The sequence below is a fragment of the Camelina sativa genome, chromosome 16 (genome assembly GCF_030686135.1).
Source record: "Camelina sativa cultivar CO46 ecotype springtype chromosome 16, ASM3068613v1".
NCBI lineage: Eukaryota > Viridiplantae > Streptophyta > Magnoliopsida > Brassicales > Brassicaceae > Camelina > Camelina sativa.
The window spans coordinates 10,695,139-10,715,546 of NC_141895.1; the positions used below are offsets into that span (position 1 = coordinate 10,695,139).

General features: G+C 40.5%; 1 non-coding gene across 1 annotated transcript; it reads right to left on the reverse strand.

Moving 5' to 3' along the window:
• Positions 1-19,705: 19,705 nt before the first annotated feature.
• On the reverse strand, positions 19,706-19,812 carry LOC147925428 (small nucleolar RNA R71). Its single transcript, XR_015585604.1, has one exon. It is a non-coding gene; the product is annotated as a small nucleolar RNA R71 (small nucleolar RNA).
• Between the last annotated feature and the right edge of the window lie 596 nt (positions 19,813-20,408).

Consider the following 20,408-nt stretch of genomic DNA (forward strand, 5'->3'; position numbering starts at 1 on the left):
AACGACGTTGTCCCTCGTTCCAACTCAATCGTGCAGGGATTAGAACGAGATTGTGGTAAACCCTGCAACGACTGGAACAAATCCTCAAACTCCTCCACAACCTGAATGCCTCCAACTATAGACTACCTTACTGACTCCGGCAACGAAATCGTAACGAGGTAGGCCTCACACCCTTCTCGATCATCTTCCCCGCCAGCACAGCCGAGATCACGATACTCCCCAAGGTCGGTCTCACCCCCTCGAAAACTAACTTCCCTTCTAGACGCCCAAAGAACACTCTACCCTTGTAAAAGTCCAGATGTACCCTGTGACGATGCAACCAATCCATCCCCAAAATGACATCATACAATTCCACATGACTAATAATCAAATCCGTCGGCCTCGACTCCCCTGCGATCTGAATATCCACATCCCTCATTTGCGACCAAGGATTTTTGCGAACTCACCTCCAGCAACCCTGACAACTCTCGCTCTCTCACCGGGATCTCCTCTAATAGTGGCACTCTCAGCGCACTCTGGGGTAATGAAGCAATGGTTTTCTCCATAATCAAACAAGACTTGGGACGTTTACCCACAAACCGAAAAGGTCCATACACAAACCTCATGTGCTGAGAACTTAACATTCTATCACAAGCAAAGCAAACATAAAATCTGAACTACTCAATTGACCAAGTCTGAGTCTCAGAAGTTATACTTCTGATCTCTCCTGCACTGGTGCTACTGGTCTCCACAGTCGAGTACACACGCGGTTTCGGCTCAATCCATCCCACCGGCTGCAAACCCAGCTGCACTCTTGGCTGCCCTCTAGCCTGCACCGCTGCTACTGCCATCTGCTGTAATTTGGGATAACAAGGCTTGATATGCCCCGTCTCCCTGCAGTGGTAACACAGTTGGGTATCTTCCCGCTGCTCTGCCACTACTCACTGCTCTACCCACTGCAGACATTTTAAAACCTTGTGGTCCATACTACCACACCTAAAACATCCCGCACAACCGGACTCCAATCTTTGCTTTGCATCATACTTCTGATTATGCCACTATGCAGGCTTGCCGCCCTTGCTAGGAACAAAATGAGGCTTAGTCCTCTTCGGCTGCGCTGAAGGACTAACCACCACCACCTGTGACCTCAAGTCATCTTGTATCATGGCTGAAGTCTCCACCAGCTTTGCTCTAGTAGTGTAGCTCATCACCCTGCACCGAGTCCTCAGGTTATCACGCAAAGCCAACAAGAGCCTCCACGTCTGAGCCGACTGTAGCTCCAAAGCCCGACCTGCTTACACCACAAGCCGACTGGACTCAGAGTTCAGCTCTCGCACTGTACGGTTCCCTTGGGTCAACCCCAAGAACCGCGCCTACATGCGATCAAGCGCCTCCCGCGGAAAAGACTTGGAGTTGAACTCCCCCAAAACGTCCATCCAAGTCATCTCCCGCTGCACTTTTCGGGCTGTCACTGACCTCCACCACACACGTGCATCTCCTGACAGATAGTGCACTGCCAAGTCAACCCGATACAGGTCGGGACACCAGAGCGACTGGAAAATATCCTCCATCCTCTCTCTCCACTCATTTGCCACACTCGGATCCATGCCTCCTGGGAAAGATCCCGCACCCACCTGCTGTAATTTCACCAGCATCTAGCTAAAGGCTACACCGCGGGACCCTGCCCACCAAACCCTGGCGGCACCACTTGAACCTGCCCACCAACCGCTGACGGCAACACAGGAGCTTGCACACCAGCCGCTAACGGCGCCACTACTAGAAGCTAAGCCACCACCTCGAGCAACCTCCGCTGCAACCCCCACCCCTGGATCAATATCGGCACCGACACCGAGAACACCCACTCTATCGATACCATCACCAGCCTAGTCTGTAGACACTCTAGGATGAACCTGTGACTCTGCCACCTCTTCACTGGCCATGCCCTATGTCACACTAACTGCCTCGGCCCATGACCACGCCCACAACCACGACCACGTCTGTGAACAGTAGCACCCCCACCTCTAACCATCTGTACCACCAAGAAGAGAAAGCTAAGCAAAACACAAAACAAAATGACTCTAACTACACGAAGAACACAACTCACCGTGGAATCACAAAGCATGCTCGAAGAGGATGTTCTAGGACCCCATGCCACACACAATTGACTACCTCATATAATCAACTCTAACATGAAATCCTAAACACCAACAGCAAAAGCTTCAGTGATACCAAAATGGAATAAGCCTTCCCTTATATATATATATTATAATCTCTAGTGGTTCCATACCCACTAACAACCTACATCAGTCAACAATAGCAGATAATCAAACAATACCATTAAACCAATAAACAATCTAACAATGAAATAATCCAACAACCAATCAAGTCAATAACAAATTAAAACATCCTACAATGTTCTATCAACTCAACTCTAGGAACCTAACAATAGCTAGTCCATAATCAATCAAGCCTCTAGAACATCTTCCTCCTCATCTCCTTGATTCCACGTTCACTTTTTACCTTTACCTGCACCACAATCACAAATTGAGATGCATGAGTATTGTCATAAACACTCAGTGAGGAAATCCTCCCATCTACTGGGCTAAACACAAGAAACTGAGATTCCAATGTTAAGCAAGCAAAAAAAGACACAACAAACCAAAGACCAAGCATCAGACAAGTGGGTGTCAACCGACACGAATTTGGTGTCGACCGATACCGACTGCTGGTGTCGACCGACACTGACTACTGGTGTCGACTGACACTGACTGCTGGTGTCGACCGACACTGCCTCTCAGTGTCGATCGGCACTCCTCCATGGTGTCAACCAACACCTATCTGGTGTCGATCGACACCGACTCCACAGACACGATCTTCACGAAACCGAAAGTCGAATCTCCATTTGTAACCATCTCCAAATCGTCCAAAACTCCACCCAAAGGTTTAGGAACCATACAACAACCAACACAAGTGTAACAACCTGTCCCGTGGACCCCATTAGCCCCCCACTAAGTGCCCCAATGGACCGTCCGTGGACCCTGCTAGCCCTCCGCTAGCCGCCCAAACAGACTCCAAGCTGGCCCTGCAGGGCATCGATCCTAACCCCTCACTGTGGACAAGAACTATTCAACCAAATCCACCAGTAGGTTATTGGTGCGCCAGGCGTAACTCGAACCCTGGTCCCCACCCTTTAACAACCTTCCCACAAGACAAGCTGTCACCAAATACATTCTTTGCTAGGAAGGAAACTGGAAACTTGAATGAGGGAGAGCTTAAGATGATTGATGTAGCACTCTATGGAATTATCACACAAGCAAGAGATGAGACTGTAATCCTTGGGAGCAGTGTGGATACAGATTTGGCTATGGTCCTCATTGACCAATTCATCTATTATAGAAGCTGGGTTAGCAAGCTGCACAAGAGGAACTCAACTAGAGTTCTAACCATTGGAGGCATCATCACTCCAATCCTTGTAGCTGCAAATGTACCACTTCAAGGAGAGAAAGCCAAACCAAGATGGATAGACACCCAATATCTCACTCTAGCAAAGGAGTTGAACCATGGGAAGCACCTCTTCAACTTTGAGCATCCAACAGTGAGGAAGACTCAACTTGTTCTACCTAATCAAGCACTCACCACCATAAGAGAAGGGATGAACATTGACTTTTGGCCAGCTGCTGAATTCTTGTTTGATGGTACAGCCCAAGTAAGAGAGGATCAAGCTAGAGATGTGGAGATGGCTGATGGGGAAGAAAAATTTTATTTTGAAGAGTATGAACCAAGCCCAAGAGATAGCAGATGGGTTAGAGAGACAAGCAAAAGGGTAACACTTTTACAAAAGTGGAACAAGTGGCATGGGAAGACTGTGGATAAACTGAAGAAGATGATGGGTAAGATGGCTAAGTCAATAAAGGGTTTAAAGAAGGAAATTGATGAGCTAAAGAGTGGAGATTCATCACCAACACCATCAAGAACTTTGAGGAGGAGCAGCTCAACTAGAGCATTGTCCAGAGCTGAAAACCCGGTGATACCAGCCAGAGCTTCACTGCATGAGCCAATTCAGAGGGAGAGAGGTTCAGGCCGCACAAAACTTCAGTTTCCGAGGCACTCGACCAGTGCACTCGAGCACCCACTCGAGCGAGCGCCTCCGATGTACTCGACCGAGCACCTGCCTAGACATCCTTATGGCTTTCTAGCTCCAACAGGTTATCCATTTTGTCCCTATGGTCCAGCTTACCCACCCTTTCCACAACAGGCCACTCGACCAGCCAGCTCGACGCAACACTCGACCGAGCACTAGATTGAGTCGCAACCGATGGCCATAGTCGAGTACCCTGTTTCTCCACTTCGATGTCAGAGTCAAGACCCCAAATGCACCTATGAAAGCAAGATTGATGTTGTAGAAAACTTCTTCAACAATCCATAAGGTACCACAATCACCATCTCATTGTAAACACTATTGCATTGAGACTGTGTCTTGAATCCTCTTTCAAATTTCTCTTACACAAGGGACTGTGTAATTTAAGTTTGGGGGAGGGTTTGAGATGACATTTGACATTGTTTTCTATTTTCTTAGTTCAAATTTTTAGCATTATCATATTAGAATTTGCATTTCATCTAAGGCATAGAAAAACCAAAAAAATATGAAAATTTTTCACAAAAAAATCTTTCAAAAACAGAGTGTTCATGTAGTTTGCATTGCATATTAGTATCTTGTTTAGCATGTTTCATATAGGACTGCTTCATATTTGCATTAGCGATCTATGATGAGTTTAGCCTTAATAACTTGCTTGAATTCACTAAACTAGGATCAATGCCCAAGTTAATAGTACTTTGATGCTAGTTGAGTAGTTAGAAACATAAGATTAAACCAAGTCTAGAATTCCTATATTGCATTCTGTCTAAACTGAAGCATGTTGTGATATAAAACCATTTCCTATTTATAAGAACCTAATATTGACTTTTAATTATCAGTTTGTGCATTGCTTAAAACTCATGGATACTCTATACATATTTGGATAATCTTTTCCCATTTTCACCACTCTTGTTGATCCAAGTAGTTGATTTCATCATTGAATCAGTTTTCCCATACCCTTAACCAAGTGAAATAATGGGAGCATTAAAAGTTCTAAGTAAGGTTCTGGTCAAAGAAAAGAAAGAAAGAAAAGAAGAGTCTAGTGAAAAGCTTTATGACTTGGGAAATAAGTAAGAGTAAGAACCTTAGCAAATAAGAAAGAAACCCCATTCCACTAAGAGAAATCAAGTAAGAAACCCCTCCTAGGACAGAAAAACAAAGAGAAAAAGGGCAAAAGAGAAAAGATGAAGTTAAAGGGTAGAAATAAAACCATTTAGATACCACTTTAGAAGAAGGCTAAAGGTAAGATCACTTAGACACATACAAGAACAGAATCTTGTCTACCCAAAGGCACCCAAAGTGTTTGGGTAGACAAGATTCTGTTCTTGGTTTGGATTCCAAGGAGGTGATGAAATCCCCCCTGGTTCTATTTGATAACCTTGGTGCTGTTTCTTGATCACTACCTCCTTAACATTTGAGCTTTGCTTCTTCTTAAACTTGAGTCTTGGTCTTGCCTTCTACAAAGACCTCTTGTTGAGCTGAACTTGAAGATCCTTCACCAGATCAGTTAGCTCTTGAACTGAACCCTTAAGATGTTGAACTGATTCCTCATGAGATGTGACCTTAGCTGTTGAAGTCTCTTCTTCTCTCAAAACCCCAAAATCAGCCCTATCTTCAATCTTAAATGGTTGACCTCCAATGGTTGGTAGGTTAGATGGATTTGTAATATCAAAGTTCGTGGTCAAACCTTCAGATATGTTCAACCTTATCAGCCCCTCCTTAACATTAATGATTGCTCCTGCTGTGGCAATGAATGGTCTCCCAAGCAAGATTGGATCCTCTACCTCCTTATCCATCTTTATTATGATGAAATCAGTGGGAATTCTTGCCTTGCCTATCTTGACTAGGAGACTCTCCAATTTACCAACTACATCTTTGTGTGAACCATCAGCTAGACTTATGTAGAGATTGCTTGGCTTGAATTCAGTGTGTCCAAGCTTTTCTGCTATAGAGTAGGGCATGACACTAACAGGTGCTCCAAGATCACACAAGCATTTGTTGAAGTGAAGGTAGCTGATGGAGCAAGGTAGATTGAATGGACCTGGATCTTCAAGTTTTGTTGGTACAATAGCTGTCCCAATCTCTTCTTGATCTCTCCTGTTTTGATTCTGAGCTTTCTGCTTGGATATGTCAAGTAACATGCCTTTGAAGAGAGGATATGGGGCATATTGTTCCAAAGCTGGTCCTCTCTCCTCTTCCTTCTCTTCAATGACAACCTCCTGTTGAATGGCCCTCACTTCCTTCTTTTCAATCACAACCTCTTCCTTCAAGCCATGACTTCTTCCTTCTCAATGACTTCCCCTTGTTGTAAAGCTAACTCCTTCTCTTGTTGCAAAGCCAACTTTTCCCTTTTCTCAATAATTTCTCTGAGTTCTTTCAGCTTTTGTGCTTTGAAACGTCCTGAGAATGGTAGAGGTGGTTTATAAGCAGGAGGAATGTACTTAGCAGGCTTAACAGCTTCTGGGACATCAACTCGACTGGAAACTCAATCGTGTGTGTGTTCGAGTGGGGGGTCGAGTTCTTTGTCAACTTCAGCTTGTTTTGCACAATCTTCACTTTGAGATTCAAGAAATGACCAATACTCTCCAGTTTTAACTTCATTGTCCTCATTGAGATGAATGGCCTTAGCAGTGCATTCCCTTGGGTGTTGAAGTTGGTTTGGTGTAGGAGAGGAAGTAGAAGCCATGCAACTCTCCATGTTCGTGATTGTAGAGCTCAGACTCTCCAACTGGTTATTCAGTCCAGTAGAATAAGAATTCAATGTTTGGTGCAGCTCAGCAAACTGCCTTGCTTCCTCAATCTGCTTAGTGGCTTGTCCAAGCAACATTTGTTGCATCATAGCTCTTAAGTCAGGTTCTTGAGCTTATGAGGTCTGGAACCATGGAGAGGGATACAATTCAGCCTGGTATACTGTTTGATGTTGCATGGGTATGTAATTGAACATACTGTTGTGGTACATCATTACTGACTCGAACAGGTACTCGGTCGAGCACAGGCTCGAGTTGAAGGTCGGGCTGACTGAGATGAGAAGACAAATGTATTCGGGTTGTGACTCGATCAGGTACTCGATCAGCACTCGGTCGAGTGCTAGCTCGAGTTGATGGTCGAGTTGGTACCTGAAACTCAACACAGACAAGCAGAAGAAGAATCGAGATTAGTAGTGATCAAGGTAGAAATTGAACTTAATCTTAGACTAATAATGACCCTAAATGTCACAAAACAAACTCAAATGGGCAACGACGCCAAATTGAAACTCATGTTTTTATTGGTGGATGAATGAAATGTTATGATGATGAACAATGGTGAAAGCAAAGTGTTTCAATTCCCCTTATGCAGTTGTAGTATAAGAGGTGTCAATCCAATCTGAGTGTTTGTGAACAATCAAGATGTGCATATGAGTCTAAGTCAAGCCAAATGTAAAGGTTGTTCGTCACTAACAATCCTATGATGAAATGTAAAGTGCAGAAAGTAAAACTACAAGAACTAGGAGCTAAATGCAAATGGAACAGAATGATTATGACATTTATGAAGCTAAAACAGAAATAAAAACTATGATAATGCAAGTATTGAACTAATGCAAGGTAAGTAATGAACAAGATACTAAATGAATGCAACAGAAATGCAACTAGAGTGAAACAGGACAAACACAAATCATAAACACAAGTTCTGGGTTGGAACTCGAGCAAGCACCTCGATCGAGTGTAGATCGAGTGCAGGGTCGAGCTGGACAAATACGCAAAACAGAGCAACACAAGAAAAACAGAGCAATACCAAAACGAATCAAACAACAGGATTTAAGCTAAGAAATCAATAAACAAGGAAGGTCTTGAGGAGGATTCATGGGCTGGACTAAGATTGAGGTCATCTAACTTGGTCAACAAATCTCAAACAACTTGAGCTAATCTCTAGACATATATTTCTAAGACATGTTTAATCCACTCTCATGGCAAGAAACAATCAAACTCATGCATCTCTAGACTTGTTCTCACAAAGTAAAGAATCTACACAAGCAAGCATTAAGCAACATGTCAAAAATCAAACAAGACTTCTAATCTCTTAGCAAGCCTAATGATAGTCTCTAGATCTAGCCTTATCTATGCTCCTTAGACATTGGTGTGATGCTAAGAGGCTTGAAATCAGATCCTACCCGCTCAGATATAGGATCAGCATTAAGTACATCTAGCCCAGAAGAGATCTACAACAATCAAGCTTGACCAAATCAAACAAACCTCACACACAACCCAGCCTAACCCATCCTCAAGATCCTAAGCAACTACTCACAAGAACACATGATGAACAACAAAGTCATAAACCCAGAAAATGCTGAAACTTGCATCATTAGAAAGATAAATCAAAGATCTACAATATTGAAGAAAGAATCAAACTCATATTCTCAATATTAAGAAAGTTATGAAACCAACAATATTGAAGAATTTAGTTTTTTTCTCCTTTAAAAGAAGTAAAAGATCTAAGAAAATAAAAGTGCAAAAGGAATAATCCCAAAAAGGTAAAAACTAGGTTTTTGACTCTCTAAGAAGTTGGACCTTTGGTGGTTGCAGGTACAAGCCTTTATATAGAGAAATAGTGGAAGCCCTAAAAAGGTTAAAAGACAAAATAGCTAGGCGGCTCGACCAACTCGACCTGGTGCTCGGTCGAGTGACCGGTCGAGTTGGCTCCTCTTGTGCTCCTCCCACTCGGTCGAGTCCCTCTCAGCACACGGTCGAGTGGGCAGTCGAGTTGGACTCCGGACCTTGATTCTTCAGCCTTAGCTCTCTTGCTTTCTCCTCATGATTGTTTCACTTCTCCTCAGCATTGCTTCCATGCTCCTTAAGCTCCAAAATCACCTGGTTATGCATGAAAAGATGCAAATGCAATGCAACTAAACTCTAATGCAAGAACAGTCCTAAAGCTATGAAATAATGGTCAAAATGGATAGCAAAAGATGCAAAAGATGTGAATATATTAAGGGAAAACAGGGTAAAATATATGAACATCACTTTCTAGGGTCAAAATATGTAATAATCCAATGTATATGACTAATTATAAGAGTTCGGGTTGAATTTCGAGTGTTTAGACACCACTTTTACCCATTTTGTCCCGAAACAAGCTAAAACCAAGAAAACATTGATTCTAAGCAGTAAACTACATTGTTGCTGTTTCTAGGGCAAGAATGTGTGAAAACCCAATGAATTTGATTAATTGTAAGAGTTTGGGATAAATTTGGAGTGTTTAGACAATATTAAACCCGTTTTATCCCAAAACAGACTTAAACCGAGAAAACAGGCTAAAACTGAGAGAAAACATTGATTCGAAGCAGTAAACAGCTATGTTACTCTTTCTAGGGTCAAAATATGTAACAATCCAATGCAATTTACTAATTATAAGAGTTCGGGTTGAATTTGGAGTGTTTAGATACCACTTTTACCCATTTTGTCCCGAAACAAGCTAAAACCGAGAAAGGGGTTTCTGGTGGCAACATGCTATGGGGTGGTGATCCCGCTTATGGGGTCAAATCAATACGTTCTAAGAAGAAAGATTTGAAAAAAAATTTCATCGATATCATCGATCTCATAAGTATCATACCAAATCCCATCAATCGAATCACTTTTTCGAGAAATACGAGACATCTAAGTCATACAAGTAAAGAGATCTATTCATTGATAAGAAAAAGAAAAAACGTGAGCGGTGATTGGATTGATGATAAAATAGAATCCTGGGTCGCGAACAGTGATTCGATTGATGATAAAGAAAGAGAATTCTTGGTTCAGTTCTCCACCTTAAGGGCAGAAAAAAGGATTGATCAAATTCTATTGAGTCTGACTCATAGTGATCATTTATCAAAGAATGACTCTGGTTATCAAATGATTGAACAACCGGGAACAATTTACTTACGATACTTAGTTGACATTCATAAAAAGTATCTAATGAATTATGAGTTCAATACATCCTGTTTAGCAGAAAGACGGATATTCCTTGCTCATTATCAGACAATCACTTATTCACAAACTTCGTGTGGGGCTAATAGTTTTCATTTCCCGTCTCATGGAAAACCCTTTTCGCTCCGCTTAGCCCTATCCCCCTCTAGGAGTATTTTAGTGATAGGTTCTATAGGAACTGGACGATCCTATTTGGTCAAATACCTAGCGACAAACTCCTATGTTCCTTTCATTACAGTATTTCTGAACAAGTTCCTGGATAACAAGCCGAAAGGTTTTTTTATTGATGATATCGATATTGATGATAGTGACGATATTGATGCTAGTAACGATATTGATCGTGAACTTGATACGGAGCGGGAGCTTCTAACTATGATGAATGCGCTAACTATGGATATGATGTCGGAAATAGACCGATTTTATATCACCCTTCAATTCGAATTAGCAAAAGCAATGTCTCCTTGCATAATATGGATTCCAAACATTCATGATCTTGATGTGAATGAGTCGAGTTACTTAGCCCTCGGTCTATTGGTGAACTCGCTCTCCAGGGATTGTGAAAGATGTTCCACTAGAAATATTCTTGTTATTGCTTCGACTCATATTCCCCAAAAAGTGGATCCCGCTCTAATAGCCCCGAATAAATTAAATACATGCATTAAAATACGAAGGCTTCTTATTCCACAACAACGAAAGCACTTTTTCACTCTTTCCTATACTAGGGGATTTCACTTGGAAAAGAAAATGTTCCATACTAATGGATTCGAGTCTATAACCATGGGTTCCAGTGCACGAGATCTTGTAGCACTTACCAATGAGGCCCTATCAATTAGTATTACACAGAAGAAATCAATTATAGACACTAATACAATTAGATCTGCTCTTCATAGACAAACTTGGGATTTGCGATCCCAGGTAAGATCGGTTCAGGATCATGGGATCCTTTTCTATCAGATAGGAAGGGCTGTTGCACAAAATGTACTTATAAGTAATTGCCCCATAGATCCTATATCTATCTATATGAAGAAGAAATCATGTAACGAAGGGGATTCTTATTTGTACAAATGGTACTTCGAGCTTGGAACGAGCATGAAGAAATTCACGATACTTCTTTATCTTTTGAGTTGTTCTGCCGGATCGGTCGCTCAAGACCTTTGGTCTCTACCCGTACCCGATGAAAAAAATAGGATCACTTCTTATGGATTCATTGAGAATGATTCGGATCTAGTTCATGGCCTATTAGAAGTGCAAGGCGCTTTGGTGGGATCCTCACGGACAGAAAAAGATTGCAGTCAGTTTGATAATGATCGAGTGACATTGCTTTTTCGCTCCGAACCAAGGGATCCCTTATATATGATGCAAGATGGATCTTGTTCTATCGTTGATCAGAGATTTCTCTATGAAAAATACGAATCGGAGTTTGAAGAAGGGGAAGGAGTCCTCGACCCGCAACAGATAGAGGAGGATTTATTCAATCACATAGTTTGGGCTCCTAGAATATGGCGCCCTCGGGGCTTTCTATTTGATTGTATCGAAAGGCCTAATGAATTGGGATTTCCCTATTTGGCCGGGTCATTTCGGGGCAAGCGGATCATTTATGATGAAAAGTATGAGCTTCAAGAGAATGATTCGGAGTTCTTGCAGAGCGGAACCATGCAGTACCAGAGACGAGATAGGTCTTCCAAAGAACAAGGCTTTTTTAGAATAAGCCAATTCATTTGGGACCCCGCAGATCCACTCTTTTTCCTATTCAAAGATCAACCCTTTGTCTCTGTGTTTTCACATCGAGAATTCTTTGCAGATGAAGAGATGTCAAAGGGGCTTCTTACTTCCCAAACGGATCCTCCTACATCTATATATAAACGCTGGTTTATCAAGAATACGCAAGAAAAGCACTTCGAATTGTTGATTCAGCGCCAGAGATGGCTTAGAACCAATAGTTCATTATCTAAATCTAATGGATTTTTCCGTTCTAATACTCGATCCGAGAGTTATCAGTATTTATCAAATCTGTTCCTATCTAACGGAACGCTATTGGATCGAATGACAAAGACATTGTTGAAAAAAAGATGGCTTTTCTCGGATGAAATGAAAACAGGATTCATGTAATGTAACAGGAGAAAGGTTTCCCATTACTTAGCCGGAAAGATATGTGGCCATGAAATAGGGATTAAGTGGAACGGAATTGACTGGGTGGTAGAGTTGTAGAAACACCTGTTTCTTCCACTTAGCTCCATGGAACAATATGCTACTACTGAAACATGGAAGAATTGAAATCTTAGATCAAAACACTATGTATGGATGGTATGAACTGCCTAAACAAGAATTCTTGAACAGCGAACAACCGGAGCTATTACTCACTACATAAAAAAAATTTCCATTAATGAAAGATGGAAATCCATTGGAAAATCAAAAATACGCATGTCGGATGAAATTGTTGTTGCTATCTGTTCCAATAACGAATCAACTGAATAACTAAATAAAATAGATAGACCTTTCTCTTCGTCTCAGGTCGATAGATCTTCTCAATTGGAAGATCCCCTATATGGATAAGAATGGATAAGACACATTCCAGTTGACCGAGCCTAATTCTAATTGTTTTGTTCCAAAGTAAAGATATCCACGGAGTGGTTCGCCCTATTCAGATATTCACGACCAAGAAGTACTGTATTCTCTTTAGGATAGGTCCTGAAAGGAGAAGGAAGGCTGGAATGCCGCCAGGCGTCTATTATTGAATTCACCCGACCCGATAGTACCAATTTTGGTAACGTCCATCCAGTGCCAAAGTCACTGAATGGGTAAGTCACCAATCCCTAAAACGGACTATGTAATGTACTTTAATCTGCCGGGTTACGGGGGGCTTTTTACCAGAGGTTTAGATAATGGCTTGGTTCATGCATAAATGGCCATCCCCGGTACAAGAGAAGGTTCCATCGGAACAAAAATTTATTTTAGTTTGGGGTGCCCCCCTTTTTAAGTGTGAAAAGAAATGACAAAAAGATATTGGAACATCGATTTGGAAGAGATGATGAGAGCAGGAGTTCATTTTGGACATGGTACGAGGAAATGGAATCCTAGAATGGCACCTTATATTTCTGCAAAGCGTAAAGGTATTCATATTATAAATCTGACTAGAACTGCTCGTTTTTTATCAGAAGCTTGTGATTTAGTTTTTGATGCAGCAAGTAGGGGAAAACAATTCTTAATTGTTGGGACAAAAAATAAAGCAGCTGATTTAGTGTCGCGGGCTGCAATACGGGCTCGGTGTCATTATGTTAATAAAAAGTGGCTCGGCGGCATGTTAACAAATTGGTCCACTACAGAAAAAAGACTTCATAAGTTTAGGGACTTGAGAACTGAACAAAAGACAGAGGGATTCAACCGTCTTCCGAAAAGGGATGCAGCTGTGTTGAAGAGACAATTATCTCGCTTGGAAACATATCTAGGCGGGATTAAATATATGACGGGATTGCCTGATATTGTAATCATCCTCGATCAGCAAGAAGAATATACGGCTCTTAGAGAATGTATCACTTTGGGAATTCCAACCATTTCTTTAATCGATACAAATTGTAATCCCGATCTCGCGGATATTTCGATTCCAGCAAATGATGACGCTATAGCTTCAATTCGATTCATTCTTAACAAATTAGTATTCGCAATTTGTGAGGGTCGTTCTAGCTATATACAAAATTCTTGATTAATAATAAGATAAATAAATCAATTTTTTTTGAGGGAGGGGCTCCCTGTATTTCGATTAAAAAAATCGGTTACTACTCCTTAATTGTACAAAAGAAAAAGAGAGAAAAACTAGGGAAGATTAACCAAGCCTTGAGTAGGATCAATGCCCAAGTTAATAGTACTTTAATGCTAGTTGAGTAGTTAGAAGCATAAGAATGAACCAAGCCTTGAATTTCTGCATTGCATTTTGTCTAAATTGAATTATGTTGTGATTTGATGCCATTTCCTATTTATAAGAACCTAATATTGACTTTCATTTATCAACTTGTGCATTGCTTTAAACTCATGGATACCATATACATATTTGGATCATCTTTTTCCTTTTACCACTCTTGTTGATCCAAGTAGCTGATTGCCATTAAAATCAGTTTCCCTACCCCTTAACCAACCCTTCTTTCAAGCCATGTTTATTCTTGAGTGTGTAAGGTTAGAGTCTTTAGGAGGGGAATATGTTTAAGTAAAATCAAAGTCTAGTGAATGAATGGGAAGTATGATATTGTTTAAAGATGGTTTCAGTCAAAGAAAAGAAAGAAAGAAAAAGAAGAGTATAGCAAAATGCTTTTATGGCTTAAGAATAAGAAGAAAAGTAAACCATAGCAAATAAGTAAGAATCTCCTATTCCACTAGAAAGATCAAATAAGAAACCTCTTGTTCTTGATTAATGAATGTTAAAAGAAATGGTTGATTTGAATGCATGTGGACATCTAAGGCTCAAATCAGTAAAGGTTGTGATGTGCTTGTCTAAAATCTTTAAGTACAGCTCATTCAACTTGCATCATAGTACTAGTAACTTGGACATTGATTCTAGATGGTCTATTTCAAGCTTTAGGAGCTGAGATCCCACTTTCAACCCTCACTTTCCTACTCATGTCTTGGAGGGCAAGCAAAGACTATGTTTGGGGGTGTTGATGTTCACATATTTTACCTTGTCTTACCTTGGTTAATTTACACATTTTGCATGTTTTACTAACTTGTTAGGTCATCATTGACTAGTTTTAGGGCTATTTATGCATTAGAGTAGATTTCCATTGCATTTGCATTGTGTCTTGCATAAACAGGTGATTTATGACCCAATAGAGCATGGATAAGTGCTGATGGAGAGTGAAGCCATCAAGAGAAGCAGACAAAGGAGCTAGAGCAGAAGAGAATCAAGGTCCGGAGTTCACTCGACCACCACACTCGACCAGTTTCATTCCTGTTTCATTGCATATCTTATTTTCAGTTATTATCTTGCATTTAAACTGTCATCTTAGTAGTTTTACATTCTGCATTTATGATGTTCATATATTTTACCCTGTTTTCCCTTAATATATTCACATCTTTTGCATCTTTTGCTATCCATTTTGACCATTATTGCATAGCTTTAGGACTGTTCTTGCATTAGAGTTTAGTTGCATTGCATTTGCATCTTTTCATGCATAAACAGGTGATTTTGGAGCTTAAGAAGCATGGAAGCAATGTTGAGGAGAAGTGAAGCAATCATGAGGAGAAAGCAAGAGAGCTAAGGCTGAAGAACCAAGGTCTGGAGTCCAACTCGACTGCCCACTCAACCAGACACTCGACCGTGTGCTGAGAGAGACTTGACCGAGTGAGAGGAGCACAAGAGGAGCCAACTCGACCGGTCACTCGACCGAGCACCAGGTCGAGTTGGTCGAGCCGCCTGGCTATTTTGTCTTTTAGCGTTTTTAGGGCTTCCACTACTTTTTCTATATAAGAGCTTGTACCTGCAGCCACCAAAGGTCCAGCTTTTTAGAGAGTCAAAAACCTAGTTTTTACCTCTTTGGGATTATTCCTTTTGCACTTTTATTTTCTTAGATCTTGTACTTCTTTTAAAGGAGAAAAAGACTAAATTCTTCAATATTGTTGGTTTCATAACTTTCTTAATATAGAGAATTTGAGTTTGGTTCTTTCTTCAATATTGTAGATCTTTGATTTATCTTTCTAATGATGCAAGTTTCAGCATTTTCTGGGTTTATGAATTTGTTGTTCATCATGTGTTCTTCTGAGTAGTTTCTTAGGATCTTGGGGATGGGTTAGGCTGGGTTGTGTTTGAGGTTTGTTTGATTTGGTCAAGCTTGATTGTTGTAGATCTCTTCTGGGCTAGATGTTCTTAATGCTGATCCTATATCTGAGAGGGTAGGATCTGATTTCAAGCCTCTTAGCATCACACCAATGTCAAGGAGCATAGATAAGGCTAGATCTAGAGACTATCATTAGGCTTGCTAAGAGATTAGAAGTCTTGTTTGATTTTTGACATATTGCTTAATTCCTGCTTGTGTAAATTATTTACTTTGTGAGAACAAGTCTAGAGATGCATGAGTTTGATTGTTTCTTGCCATGAGAATGGATTGAACATGTCTTAGAAATATATATCTAGAGATTAGCTCAAGTTGTTTGAGATTTGTTGACCAAGTTAGATGACCTCAATCATAGTCCAGCCCATGAATCCCTCCTCAAGACCTTCCTTGTTTATTGATTTCTTAGCTTAAATCCTGTTGTTTGATTCGTTTTGGTATTGCTCTGTTTTTCTTGTGTTGCTCTGTTTTGCGTATTTGTCCAGCTCGACCCTGCACTCGATCTACACTCGATCGAGTGCTTGCTCGAGTTCCAACCCAGAACTTGTGTTTATGATTTGTGTTGGTCCTGTTTCACTCTAGTTGCATTTCTGTTGCATTCATTTAGTATCATGTTCATTACTTACCTTGCATTAGTTCAATACTTGCATTATCATAGTTTCTATTTCTGTTTTAGCTTCATAATTGTCATAATCATTCTGTTCCATTTGCATTTAGCTCCTAGTTCTTGTAGTTTTACTTTCTGCACTTTACATTTCATCATAGGATTGTTAGTGACAAACAACCTTTACATCTGGCTTGACTTAGACTCATATGCACATCTTGATTGTTCACAAACACTCAGATTGGATTGACACCCCTTATACTACAACTGCATAAGGGGAATTGAAACACCTTGCTTTCACCATTGTTCATGATCATAACATTTCATTCATCCACCAATAAAAACATGAGTTTCAATTTACAATTCTGTCGTCAAACTGTTACACCAAAACCATTTTCATATTTGGCTTAACTTAGATAAGTGTTTACATCTTGACTGCTTGCATCATACTCATTATGGATTGACATCTCTTATACTGCAAATGCATAAGAGTAATTGAAACCTCTTGCATTCCATCTGATCATATATCTTTGGTTTTAGCTTGTGTGTGTTGTCTGATTGCATCATTCATACATTCATAAGTATTCCAAAATCACCAAAAGATATGTTTCAATTTGGCGCTGTTGCCATTTGAGTAGTTGTTTATGACAGTTAGGATTTACACAAGTTTAAGATTAAGTTCTATTGTTACACTTGATCATTACTGATTTGAATCTTCATCTGCTTGGTTGTTGATGTTCATATATTTTACCATGTTTTCCCTTAGTTTATTCACATCTTTTGCATCTTTTGCTAGCCATTTTCATCATTATTGTGTAGCTTTAGGACTAATCATGCATTAGGGTTTAGTTGCATTGCATTTGCATCTTTTCATGCATAAACAGGTGATTTTGGAGCTTAAGGAGCATGGAAACAATCCTGAGGAGAAGTGAAGCAATCTTGAAGGGAAAGCAAGAGAGTTAAGGCTGAAGAACCAAGGTCCAGAGTCCAACTCGACCAAGCACTCGACCGAGTGGGTAGATGGACTCGACCGAGTGGAGTGTGCACGAGAGAAGCCAGCTCGACCATGGACTCGACCGAGCACTGGTCGAGTTGACCGAGCCGTTGACTACTTTGACTTTTTCTATTTTTAGGGCTTCCACCTCCTCACCTATATAAGGCCTTGTACCTGCAGCCACCAAAGTGTGCAACTTTTTAGATATTCCCTAAACCTAGTTTTTACCTTTTTTAGTTTTATTCTTTTTGCATTTTTATTTTTAAGATCTTGTACTTCCTTAAAAAAGAAGACTAGATTCTTATATTTTGTTGGTTCTATAACTTTCAAGATATTGAGAATTTGAGTTTCATTCTTTCATCAATATTGAAGATCTTTGTTTAATCTTTCTAATAATGCAAGTTTCAATATTTTCTGGGTTTTTGACTTTGATCACCATGTATTGTTGTGAGTAGTTTCCTTAGGATCTTGAGGATGGGTTAGGATGGATTGATCTTGTGGTTTGTGTGACTTGGTCAAGCTTGATTGTTGTAGATCTCTTCTAGGGTAGATGATCTTAATGCTGATTCTATATCTGAGAGGGTAGAGTCTGATTTCAAGCTTCTTAGCATCACACCAATGTTTAGGAAGCATAGATAAGGCTAGATCTAGAGCTTACCATTAGGCTTGCTAAGAGATTAGAGGTCTTGTTTGGTTTGAGATGTATTGCTTAATGCCTGCTTGTGTAGATTCTTTACTGTGTGAGAACAAGTCTAGAATTGCATAGGTTTGATAGTTTCTTGACCATGAGAGTGGGAGAAACTTGTCTTAGATTAATATGTCTAGAGGTTAGCTCAAAGTTTGCTTGAGATTTGTTGACCAAGTTAGATAACCACAATGATTAGTCCATCCCATGAATCCATCCTCAGGACCTTCTTTGTTTATTGAAATCTTAGTCTTAATCCTGTTGCTTGCTTGTTGTTTGATTGGATTTAGCATTACTCTGTTTTTATTGCATTGCTCTGTTTCTGCATCTAGTCTAGCTCGACCACCCACTCGACCTACACTCGGTCGAGTGCTGCTCGAGTTCATCCCCAGAACTCTGTGTCTATGATTTGTGTTTGTCTTGTTTCATTCCTGTTTCATTCCAGTTGCATACATTTAGTTTTCAGTTCACTAATTATCTTGCATTAGTTCATTAGTAGTAGTCTCTGTTTCTGTTCTTGCTTTATCACTGTTTCAATCATTCAGTTTCATCTGCATCTAGTTGTTAGCTCTTGTAGTTTATTTTCTGCATTTTACATTTTCTTCCTAGGATTGTTAGTGACAAACAATCTTTACATTTGTCTTAACTTAGATTCATATGCATATCTTAATTGTTCACAAACACTCATTTAGGATTGATACCTCTTGTACTGCAATAGCATAAGGGGAATTGAAACACCCATCCATCATTCCATTCATATCTCACCACTGCATACATCATCACACACACCACAATATAAATCTTGTTTCAGTTGTTTTGAGTCTCAGGTACCAACTCGACCCTGCACTCGACCATCTGCACGTTCGAGTAATCGATCGAGTAACCAAGCCGGATTCAGTCAGTCTTCTAGTTTTAGTCAGTTCGATCTTCAACTCGAGCCAATGCTCGACCAAGTGTCAGTTCGAGTGGTAGATCGAGTCACCAACAAAGGTTCACTCGAGCCAGTGCTTGACCGTCTGCCAGTTTGAGTAGGTGATCGAGTCCGTACATGCAAACCAGATCGAAATGAATTAAGAACCTTGAAAGATACATTGAGCACATCAACTGTTTACCAAGAGATTTGAGGCAACAGAGAATGAGAATCCTTCAAGAATAAGAACACCAGCTGCTCATGGATCCACCCATGCAGAGACCAAGACAGATTGGAACAGGTGATGCTCCAAACACCCACACACAAAGGGCAGGAATAGTGGTCTGCAGAAGCAAATAATAATTTTGAGTTAAAAAGTGGGATGATTACTATGATCCAGTCAAACAAGTTCCATGGTCTGCCTATGGAGGATCTCTTAGACCATCTTGATGAGTTTGATAGGCTCTCTGGCCTAACCAAGATTAATGGAGTAAGTGAAGACAGTTTCAAGCTCAGACTCTTCCCATTTTCATTTGGAGATAAAGCTCACTTGTGGGAGAAGACTTTACCAACAGGAGCAATCACAACCTGGGATGGCTGCAAAAAGGCTTTCCTGACCATGTTCTTCTCTAATGCAAGGACTGCTAGACTGAGAAATGAGATATCTGGTTTTGCACGAAAGAATAATGAGACTTTCTGTGAAGCATGAGAAAGATTCAAAGGCTACCAAACCCAATGTTCTCATCATCGGTTTAGTAATGAGTCCCTACTTAGCATAATGTACAAATGAGTTCTACCAAAATCAGAATGTTGCTGAACACTGCATCAAATGGGAACTTTCTCAACAAACATGTGGATGAAGGATGGGAACTGGTAGAAAATTTGGCTCAATCAGATGGGAATTACAATGAAGACTATGATAGGACTATCAGATTTGTTGAACCTGCCCAGGATGAGAAGTACAAGAAAGATTTGAAGACTGTGCATGACAAGTTAGACAAGATTCTGCTTAGTCAGCAGACAAACATTCACTTTCGTGCTGATGAAGACACAATAGTTCAAGCTGTGGAGAATGAATCGATTGAGTTGTGTGATGTTCAGAATCAAGGTGGTTTCAAGCCTTACAACAAGTTCAAGAACAACAATCTGTCTTACAGAAGTACTAATGTGGCAAACCCACAAGAACAAGTCTATCTAGCTCAACAGCCCTAGCAACATAACAATTATGTACCCAAGCAGCAATACCAAAGTTTCCAGGCTCCAATGTGTCCCCCACCAGGGTTTCAGACTAACTAGAGCCAGGAAGCAGATTTAAGAGCTATGATGCAGCAGATGCTACTTGGACAAGC